Consider the following 11295-nt stretch of genomic DNA (forward strand, 5'->3'; position numbering starts at 1 on the left):
GGATTGCACTCAGGCCCTCAGCAGTGAAAGTGCAGAGTCCTAACCACTGTTCCACCAGGGAATTCCCTATAGTTTCTTTTTATGACCATAATTTCTACCAAATAAAAATTTCCCGGTCATAATTTTGCATATATAAATTTTGTCAAAAGATTTCACTCTTTTGTTAATTTTTAAGTTTTATTTTCTAAGGTCAACATTCTTATTAATACAGATCTGAATCTGATAAAGTCTGACCCAAGCATGTTAAATATTTCAACTTAGAACTGGTTAAGTCAGAGAAAAAAATTTAGTATTGTATTACATACCCTCAAAAATAACAATTCACTTAATGTGGCTTTATCTGTTTATGATATCAAAAGGTAGATTTTCTTCTTCCAAATAAAGATTCTAGGATAAATTCAAGATTTCTTTGAATGAAAAAAATGCACCTTCTAAAACAAAACATTATAAAATTATACAAAGATTATAAACATTATGCTGCTGCTGCTGCTGCTGCTAAGTCGCTTCAGTCTTGTCTGACTCTCTGCAACCCCATGGACTGCAGCCTACCAGGCTTCTCCGTCCATGGGATTCTCCAGGCAAGAACACTGGAATGGGTTGCCATTTCCTTCTCCAATGCGTGAAAGTGAAGTCGCTCAGTCGTGTCTGACTCTTAGCAACCCCATGGACTGCAGCCTACCAGGCTCCTCCATCCATGGGATTTTCCGGGCAACAGTACTGGAGTGGGGTGCCATTGCCTTCTCCTATAAACATTATAAAACACTATAAAATAATGCTGTGGATTACTAGGTACACTTCATTTCAGTTCAGTTGCTTAGTCGTGTCCAACTCTCTGTGACCCCATGGACTGCAGCACGCCAGGTCTCCCTGTCCTTCACCAACTCCCGGAGCTTGCTCAAAGTCATGTCCATCCAGTCAGTGAAGCCATCCAACCATCTCATCCTCTGTCGTCCCCTTCTCCTCCTGCCTTCAATCTTTCCCAGCATCAGGCTGAGTCTCAGTGTAACAAAAAAGTATGTTACCAAGAAAGAAACTTGAAAAATTGTAACAAGGCCTTTATTTCATTTACTTCTGGTATTTCTGAATCCCAGAGGATGAATTGGACAGTTTGTGATGAAACTTAGAAAGCTTTTTCCATGAAGCAAACTTAGAAATCTTTGCTTGTGTCTCTGTCTTTCAATCCTCATTCACTGTGTTGAAGAGGTACCAAGTTCTGCGCAATTTTTGGTTAAATGAGTGCTTTCCAAACTGACTGGACTCTCCAGGTAAGGAGTTCCTGCTCACAGTTTCCCCGTCACTAGATCTATGACTCGTCCAGCTTTGAAAATGATCTCAGGTGGTTCCTGTTTCACGTGCTCTGTTCATGCGACAAGCAAAGCAGTGAGCAACACAGTTCCCCGGCGTCGCACTGCTAAAGAGCACCGTGAACAAAGTGGGTTTTTCACTTACTAAAACACTTTAATGGGGACTTCCATGGTGGTCCGGGGGTTGGGTGTCTGCCTGCCAATGCAGGGAACATGGGTTCGATCCCAGGTCGGGGAGATTCCACATGCTGAGGGGCGATTCAGTCCGCGTGCCACCACTTGAGAGCATGTGCACCATGACTAAGGTGGTGATGGCAGTCAAAGATAAATGAATATTTTTTAAGAATAAAAAAGAAAATGCTTTATATACACTAACATATGTGAAATAGATAGCCAACAGAAATTTGCTGTATGACTCAGGAACTCAAACTGGGGCTCTGAAACAACTTGGAGGGGTAGGAGGTGGAAGGAAGATTCAAGAGGGAGGGAACATATGTACACCTATGGTTAATTCATGTTGATATATAATAGAAATCAAACCAATATTGTAAAGCAGTCATCAATCAATTATAAATAAATATAATTTAAAAAAATAAAATGCTTTAATAAGTAGGGATCCAGAAAAAGCCTGGTTACTCTCACTGTAGCAGTTTGTTGAACTGCTGTCCTGATCACTTTTCCCAGGGCCCATTTGGCTATGGAGTTGGGCACCTGGAGTTCTCCCACACGGTTGTCCTTTGGGCCCGGGAATCCACCCATAGCAGCAGTCACCTCAAGGCTCCACTGGCCTGACATGTGGCTTCCTAAGATTTCTTAAGTCAATATTCAAAGTTTTCAGTGATGTAAAAAAGAGATGTGGGACTTCCCTGATGCTCCAGTGGTTAAGAATCCTCCTTCTAATCCAGGGGATGTGGGTTCCATCCCCAGTCAGGGAACTAAGCCTATGGGCCACAATGAAGACACAGCACAGCCAAAATATAAAAATAAAACTGCTCTTGTACCTCTACAAATGCATAGAGAAATTTAAAGAGGAAAAAAAGAGATGGGATTTTTAAAAAATAAAATGTGTATCACTAATAATATTCATTTTGAATTTGGTATAAGACTGATAATTTATGTTTCTTTCTTAGAAAATACACAAGGAAATTATGATGGTAACTTTTGATCATTCAGGATTTTTCCATTGTCCTAGATGAATTGGTGAATATACTATTTCCACATGCATTTTAGGAACTAACTAGTTCAAAGTTAGTTGCTAACTAGTTTTCACTAACTAGTTCAAAGCAGTATCAAAGCAAAGTTTTGATATTTGCATTGCCCTAATGACTACTGCACAAGTGCACTCATCTCACACGCTAGTAAAGTAATGCTCAAAATTCTCCAAGCCAGGCTTCAGCAATATGTGAACCGTGAACTTCCTGATGTTCAAGCTGGTTTTAGAAAAGGCAGAGGAACCAGAGATCAAATTGCCAACATCCGCTGGATCATAGAAAAGGCAAGAAAGTTCCAGAAAAACATCTATTTCTGCTTTATTGACTATGCCAAAGCCTTTGACTGTGTGGATCACAATCAACTGTGGAAAATTCTGAAAGAGATGGGAATACCAGACCACCTGATCTGCCTCTTGAGAAATTTGTATGCAGGTCAGGAAGCAACAGTTAGAACTGGACATGGAACAACAGACTGGTTCCGAATAGGAAAAGGAGTTAATCAAGTCTGTATATTGTCACCCTGTTTATTTAACTTATATGCAGAGTACATCATGAGAAACGTTGGACTGGAAGAAACAAGCTGGAATCAAGATTGCCGGGAGAAATATCAATAACCTCAGATATGCAGATGACACCACCCTTATGGCAGAAAGTGAAAAGGAACTAAAAAGCCTCTTGATGAAAGTGAAAGAGGAGAGTGAAAAAGTTGGCTTAAAGCTCAACATTCAGAAAACGAAGATCATGGCATCTGGTCCCACCACTTCATGGGAAATAGATGGGGAAACAGTGGAAACAGTGTCAGACTTTATTTTTCTGGGCTCCAAAATCACTGCCGATGGTGACTGCAGCCATGAAATTAAAAGAGGCTTACTCTTTGGAAGGAAAGTTATGACCAACCTAGATAGCATATTCAAAAGCAGAGACATTATTTGGCAACAAAGGTTTGTCTAGTCAAGGCTATGGTTTTTCCAGTAGTCATGTATGGATGTGAGAGTTGGACTATGAAGAAAGCTGAGTGCCAAAGAATTGATGCTTTTGAACTGTGGTGTTGGAGAAGACTCTTGAGTGTCCCTTGGACTGCAAGGAGATCCAACCTGTCCATTCTAAAGATCAGCCCTGGGTGTTCTTTGGAAGGAATGATGCTAAGGCTGAAACTGCAGTACTTTGGCCACCTCATGCGAAGAGTTGACTCATTGGAAAAGACTCTGATGCTGGGAGGGATTGGGGACAGGCGGAGAAGGGGACGACAGAGGATGAGATGGCTGGATGGCATCACCGACTTGATGGACGTGAGTCTGAGTGAACTCCGGGAGTTGGTGATGGACAGGGAGGCCTGGCGTGCTGCAATTCATGGGGCCGCAAAGAGTCGGACACGACTGAGCGACTGAACTGAACTAACTGACTACTGAGGGCTTCCCAGGTGACACCAGTGGTGAAGACCCTGCCTGCCAATGCAGGAGAGGTAAGAAACTCCGGTTAGAAGCCTGGGTTAGAAACATCCGCTGGAGGAGGGCATGGCAACCCACTCCAGTATTCTTGCCTGGAGAATCCCATGACAGAGGAGCCTGGTGGGCTACAGTCTATAGGGTTGCAAAGAGTCGGACATGAGTAAAGCAAATTATAACGCACGCATGCAATGAGTACTGATGTCCAGCATCTTTTCATGTACTTTTGGACCACTTGTGTATATTCTTTGGGAAAATTTCTATTTGGATTCTTTGCCAGTCTTAAAATTGGGTTATTTGTCTTTCCCCCCAGCTTTGAGTTGTATTTCTTTAATACTCCAGTTACGAGGTTTTTTATTTTTCATCAGATATATGTTTTGCAATATATTCCCATTCTGTGGATTGTTTTCACTCACTTGATGGTATACTTTGAAGCACAAACATTTTTAATTTTAATAAAATCCAATTTATCTGTTTTTTTTTTTCTGGCTGTTTTTTTTTCCATTTATTATTTCAGAAATAAGCATCCTATGTAAATTGAAATGGTTAGAATAGTTATCTCTGGATTACTATAATAAATATTTGTCAAAACCACCAACCATGGGTGGGAGGGAGGTTCAAGAGGGAGGGGACATATGTATACTTAAAGCTGATTCAAGTTGATGTATGGCAGAAGCCAACACAACATTGTAAAGCAATTATCCTCCAGTTAAAAATAAATTAAAAAACACCAACCATCTCAATAATCATAGTTATTTCATTCATAAGAACTTCCAAAAATAACTCTTGTATCAAAGAAAAACTTACAAATTGCACGGGAGAGTTAAGTAATGGTCTATGGAGTAGAGAAGGAAAATTGTGCTATTCGAAACTCGAATGAAGCATTTTTCATTTCTTTTTTTTGGTAGACTCATTGTTTTTTTTTTTCTTCTTAATTGGAGGATAATTGCTTTACAATATTGTGTTCACTTCTGCCGTATATCAACATGAATCAGCCATAGGTTTATGTATGTCCCCTCCCTCTTGAACCTCCCTCCCAACTCCCACCCCAACTCCATTGCATTTTTGATTGATACAGCTCATGAAAAAAGCCTCACTTTGCCTTTCTTTTTTTAGTGATTCCTCTGAGATGGAATTCAAGAAACCAAATCTGAGGGGAAAAACTGCTTTCATAATCTCAAGTGTAATACAAATAGGCTTTTTGATAAAAAGCTTTAAAACTTGAAGAGAGGAGAAAGGCAAGCATGTACTCCTTTAAACATTTCAATAAATTTGCAAAACTATTCAGCAATTATGCACATATTGTTTGTATACTTTTAAATTTAGTTATATAGTTATAACTTCTTAACTTAGTTATAGTTATACAGTTGATATACAATATTATATATTACATATTACAATATAGTGATTCACAGTATAATTTTTAAAGATTAGGCTCCGTTTATACTTATCATAAAGTATTGGCTACTATTTCCTGGATTATACAATATATCCTTGCAGCTTATTTTATACATGATAGTTTGTACCTTTTACTCTCCCACCCCTATATTGCCTCTGCCCCTTCCCCCTCCCCACTGGTAACCATTAATTTGTTCTCTATATCTGTGAGTCTGCTTTGTATATTTAAAAATGCAAGAATTTTTATGCTTTGAATATTTTTTCCTGAGTGTTTTAATGATATTTTGTTCTAGACGATTCACGACTTCAACACACATATGTAATATATATTGCTGCTGTTCAGTCACTAACTCGTGTCCGACTGCAACTCCATGGACTGCAGCTCACCGGACTTCCCCACCCTCCACTATCTTCTAGAATTTGCTCAAGTTCACATCCAAGGGGAGTCAGTGATGCTGTCTAACCATATCATCCTCTGCCACCCTCTTGTCTGTTTTTTGTTTTTAATATATATTATGTAAGAGGAATTCTCCATATATTTAACATTGTGGACTCTCTTAAAAGTGTGAAACAATGAGAAGTCAAACATGACCACATCTATGTTGTAAGGAGAGTCCTGAGAATCATCTATGTCTTTGTTTTCTGCTCAATGCTTCTGTAAGTTAGCAGATGTACAGCCAGAACTTATTTTCAAACATCCAGACTCCCTCCCTGGCTCACCACAATTACATATGTGCCAAGTTTTAAGTTTTCACAGAAAGACCACAGCTGACCCTTTACTTCTCTCTTGTCCTTTTACCAAACCCTATGTTACTTATAACATTACTTGTTAATATCCCACACTCAAAAAAAAAAAAAAATGCAGGCACACGTTTCCTAAATTTCACTTAACCAAATAAATTTAAAAATCGATAAAACACTTTAATTCCTGCAACACAAACCAGTTTTCACATTCATCAGAACATTTTAGAATTATTCAAACATGAGAATTGAAAATGAGTGCGCTATTTGGAAGAGAACTACTGAATTTATTCTCCAGAAGAAAAAGCAGACCTGAAGCATCATATCACTGTAACACCTGAAACATGTTGACAAGTTCTTGTCTTCTAAACTTCAATGAAAGCTGCTTGCACAAACTATTTAATGAACATGCATGCATGTGTGCTAAGTCGCTTCAGTCCTGTCCAACTCTTTGCAACCCCACGGACTGTAGCTTGCCAGGCTCCTCTGTCCGTGAGATTCTCCAAGCAAGAATACTGGAGTGTGTTGCCACACACTCCTCCAGGGGATCTCCTCAACCCAGGGATTGAACCTATGTCTCTTACATCTCCTGCATGATGGAGGCAGGCAGGTTCTTTATCATTAGTGCAGGAAGCCCCTATTTAGGGAAAATCTTCCCCTGTTAAGCCAGATATCTGAAGTATTAAGGAAGTCAGAAGCTGAGTCACTTCACTTCTTTCTGTTGCCTCCAGTTGGTAGAATACTGACAACCAGTGTAAATATATTTAATGTCTCCATGTAGATTCCCAGCATTGAGTTGATAGGGTCATATTTTTGAACCGTATACACTGGTACTACTTCTGCATACTTGATTGATTCCTGTGTATCATACATAAGAAACATGCTGAAAAGAACTAATCTACCATAAATTGCTACTGAGTATACAGTGGCAACAGCCACCGTGGCAGGTGGAAGAAACAGATCCCAGTGAGAACACAAAGACAAGATCTAGGCCCATGCCCAAGGGTGCTCTCATGTTCAGAAACTTCTCATTGGGTGGACACATGGCCACATTGGAAAGGTCTCCCACAATGCCAGCAGTGTACCCCTCTGCTCTGATGAGAAAAGGTCCTCATAATATTTTGAGGAGCCACCACTGCACTGATCACACCTGATAGTAATAACCAAGCAAGATGTTTTGGGCCTGGGTTCCAATAATACAATACTGACTGTATCAGCATTCCAGCTCCAGTTATGGCTGCAAAGGTTGCACCAATCAACACTGAAGAGCCTTTCATCATGAAGTTCTTGAGAGAAGGAGTTCTGTTCACCGCCAAAGCAGATGAAGCTGTTAAGCCAATGCTTCCTGCTAAGAGTTAATACATACAGTGGAATGAATTCTATCTTTCACATACTGAGGCCAAATCATAGCCTTTTCAATAGCTCCAATCTCATTAGACATTCCCAAGTGATCAAAGCACAAAGCACCAAGACCAACAGCAGCCCTTCCAGCCATAAAAACATCTTCTCATCTGACCAGTTTTAAATGTTTTTCCAATGATGGTTCCAAAGTTACCTACTCGAGTTCTTGCCCAGCTTTCCTATCAGTTCAGTCGCTCAGTCCTGTCCTACTCCTTGCAACCCCATGGACTGCAGCATGCCAGGCTTCCCTGTCCATCACCAACTCCCAGAGCTTGCTCAAACTGATGTCCATCAAGTCAGTGATGGCACCCAACCATCTCATCCTCTGTCGTCCCCTTCTCCTCCTGCCTTCAATCTTTCCCAGCTTTAGGGTCTTTTCCAAGGAGTCAGTTCTTCACATCAGGTGGCCAAAGGATTGGAGTTTCAGCTTCAGCATCAGTCCTTCCAATGAATATTCAGGACTGATTTCCTTTAGGATTCACTGGTTTGATATTCTTGCAGTCCAAGGGACTCTCAAGAGTCTTCTCCAACACCACAGTTCAAAAGCATCAATTCTTGGGCACTCAGCTTTCTTTATAGGTCCAACTCTCACATCCATACATGACTACTGGAAAAATCATAGCTTTGACTAGACAGACCTTTGTTGGCAAAGTAATGTCTCTGCTTTTCAATATGCTGTCTAGGTTGGTCATAGCTTTTCTTCCAAGGAGCAAGCATCTTTTAATTTCATGGCCATAGTCACCATCTGCAGTGATTTTGGAGCCCAAGAAAATAAAGTCTCTCACTGTTTCCATTGTTTTCCCATCTATTTGCATGAAGTGATGGGACCAGATGCTATGATCTTTGTTTTTGGAATGTTGAGTTTTAGGCCAAAAGACCTCTCCTTGGATCCTTGCAAGACTTTATTTCCAGAGTTTTGAAGAAGTTGATTTTGACAACTTTGGCCACTGTTCTCATTTCTTTTATGGAGTAGTGAAATTTTGGATGGCCTCAATCTGCTATTCTGGCACTGCTTCCATTAATTCATCTGTTATATATCCTTTCCTCTTTTTCTTTTTTTTTTAACTAAAAGTGAATTTAATAATGACTATTTTAGTATTAGACTCTCTAGGAGAGTTGGAAAGCCACACCGGGAACTCTCATCCAGGAATTATTTCCAAAATCACACCGCAGAATGGGCTCCATAAAGCTCCCCTTGTTTCTCCTGCTGCCGCTCCTGCTGTCCACAAACATGCTGCTTTCGGCACTGACGCCATCAATGCTGGAATCTGGATGATGCTGCTAATACACCACTGCTCTCTTGGAAAAGGAATACCACCACGGCAGCCACCTGTCCTAGCACTGATCCCACTGAATCAATTCCATTCACTTCTGTTTCAACGTCTGCTATAGGAGAACTCTGAATGAGAGTTGAGGTCATAAATCTGTGCTCTGGCTGTAAGAGAGGCTGAGAAAGGTTTTTTTATTTTTAGAGAAACTTTTTCTTAAGACTTTTTTCCTGTGGACCTTTTTTTTTTTGCATTTATTTATTTATATTTACACAAGGCTTAATTATGATCAGTGTTCTTTAGAGATAAAATTATAAATAAAGTGACTCTATATGATGTGTAGTTCTTTTTTTCAATATTATTATTATTTTTTTAATTTATTCTGTGGACCAGATTTTAACAAAAAGTCTTCATTGAATTTGTTACAGTATTGCTTCTGTCCTATGTTTTGGTTTTTTGGCCTGAGGAATATGGGATTTTAGCTCTCCAATCAGGGATGGAGCTCTCATCCCCTGCATTGGAAGGTGAAGTCTTAACCACTGGACCACCAGGGAAGTCCCAGAAATGCTGTGTTTAATGGTAAAGTACTGGGCATGGCCTGGAGTTGAGCAGCAAGGATAAGTAGGTGACCTCCACGGAGTCTCACACGGTGAAGATGAGGAAGGGGACCATCAGACAGAAGAGCCTCCTAGCCTCAGCCACGGCAAAGCCCAGAACGGCACAGGGAAGAGTTGCTGCTTCAGGGATGGGTTCCTGGCATAGTCAGCGATCAAGCTGCCAAAGACTGTTCCAATGCTGGCTCCTGAACCAGCCACACCAAACGTGGCAGCCCCAGCGCCAATAAACTTGGCTGCTGTGTCAATATCAGCACTGGTCTGGGACTCCCGCCTAGCCTCCTAGAGTGGGACACTGCTGTAGGAAGGCTGTTCAGATGGGACTGCTGGCTTCCTCAGGAAGGAGGCAGACACAAGCCTGATCAGACCCTTGGGACAAGAGTAGATCGGTCACTGTTTCCACTTTTTTCTGAATCTATTTGCCATGAAGTGATGGAAACAGTGACAGATTTTATTTTCTTGGGCTCCAAAGTTACTGTGGATGGTGACTGTAGCCACAAAATTAAATGACGCCACCTGATGTGAAGAGCTGACTCATTTGAAAAGACCCTGATGCTGGGAAAGATTGAGGGCAGGAGGAGAAGGGGACGACAGAGGATGAGATGGATGGCATCACTGACTCAATGGACATGGGTTTGGGTGGACTCCAGGAGTTGGTGATGGACAGGGAGGCCTGGCATGCTGCGGTTCATGGGGTCGCAAAGACTCGGACACGACTGAGTGACTGAACTGAACTCCTTGGAAGATAAAGCTATGACATACCTAGACAACATATTAAAAAGCAGAGACATCATTTTGCTGACAAAGGTCTGTATAGTCCAAGCTACGTTTTTTTCAGTAGTCATGAATGGATGTGAGAGTTGGCTGAATGCTGAAGAACTGATGCTTTCAGACTGGGGTACTGGAGGAAACTCTTGAGAATCCCTTGGACTGCAAGAAGATCAAACCAGCCAATCCTAAAGGAAATCAGTCCTGAATATTCATCAGAAGGACTGCTGCTGAAGCTCCAAAACTCTGGCCACCTGATTTGAAGAGCTGACTCATTGGAAAAGACCCTGATGCTGGGAAAGAGTGAAGGCAGGAGGAGAAGGGGGTAACAGAGGATGAGATGGCATCACTGACTCAGTGGACATGAGTTTGAGCAAACTCTGGGAGATAGTGAAGGACAGGGAAGCCTGGTGTGCTGCAGTTTGTGGGGTCACAAAGAGTTGGACAGGACTTACCAACTGAACAACAGAAAAAGCAGATAAGAGCAGGAGGAATGAGTAGTGCCCCAGGGGTCTGCATGTTTTTCAATCTCCCAGCTTTAGCTCTAGGACTTGGAAAGGTGATTTTTTTCAGCAGGACATTAAGTGGTACTCTTTGCTTCTCACCAAGACTCATATGATGGGAATTCCCCAAATATGGGGAGGCAGTCTCCATTTTCCGTAAAATCCATACTTGTTCAGTTGCTCAGTCATGTTCCACTCTTTTGCAACCCCATGGACTGTAGCTTGTCAGGCTCCCATGTCCATGGGATTTCCCAGACAAGAATACAGGAGTGGATTGCTATTTCCTTCTCTAGGGGATCTTCCCAGAGGAGGGACTGAACTCCTGTCTCCTGCACTGGCAGGCAGATTCTTTACCACTGAGCCACCAGGGAAACCCATACCATGTCATAATTAAAGAAATAGTGATTTGTACTTTAAATGCTTGCTTACCATAATATATATTGATTACCATAAGTCTTTTACAGTTGAACCACCTCCACTGCCCAGTTATTTATGTCATTTATTTTTTGAAGATGTGGGACATTCTAATAGCTGAATTTCCCACAATCTAGATTTGGATCATTGCTTCTTCGTGGTAGTTTAACAGGTGCCTCTATTTCTTGTATTTCGTGCTTACTGGTGGTTGGATCTAGATGTAGCTGT

At 41.2% G+C, this 11295-nt stretch overlaps 3 pseudogenes; all 3 read right to left on the minus strand.

The window, feature by feature from the left end:
* Positions 1 to 1187: 1187 nt before the first annotated feature.
* On the minus strand, positions 1188 to 2167 carry LOC138988319 (small ribosomal subunit protein uS17m-like; annotated as a pseudogene).
* Positions 2168 to 6462: 4295 nt separating this feature from the next.
* LOC102280521 (growth hormone-inducible transmembrane protein pseudogene) lies at positions 6463 to 8733 on the minus strand (annotated as a pseudogene).
* A 367-nt stretch (positions 8734 to 9100) lies between these two features.
* On the minus strand, positions 9101 to 10669 carry LOC102280243 (ATP synthase F(0) complex subunit C1, mitochondrial-like; annotated as a pseudogene).
* Between the last annotated feature and the right edge of the window lie 626 nt (positions 10670 to 11295).

The sequence above is a fragment of the Bos mutus genome, chromosome 6 (genome assembly GCF_027580195.1).
Source record: "Bos mutus isolate GX-2022 chromosome 6, NWIPB_WYAK_1.1, whole genome shotgun sequence".
Classification (NCBI taxonomy): domain Eukaryota; kingdom Metazoa; phylum Chordata; class Mammalia; order Artiodactyla; family Bovidae; genus Bos; species Bos mutus.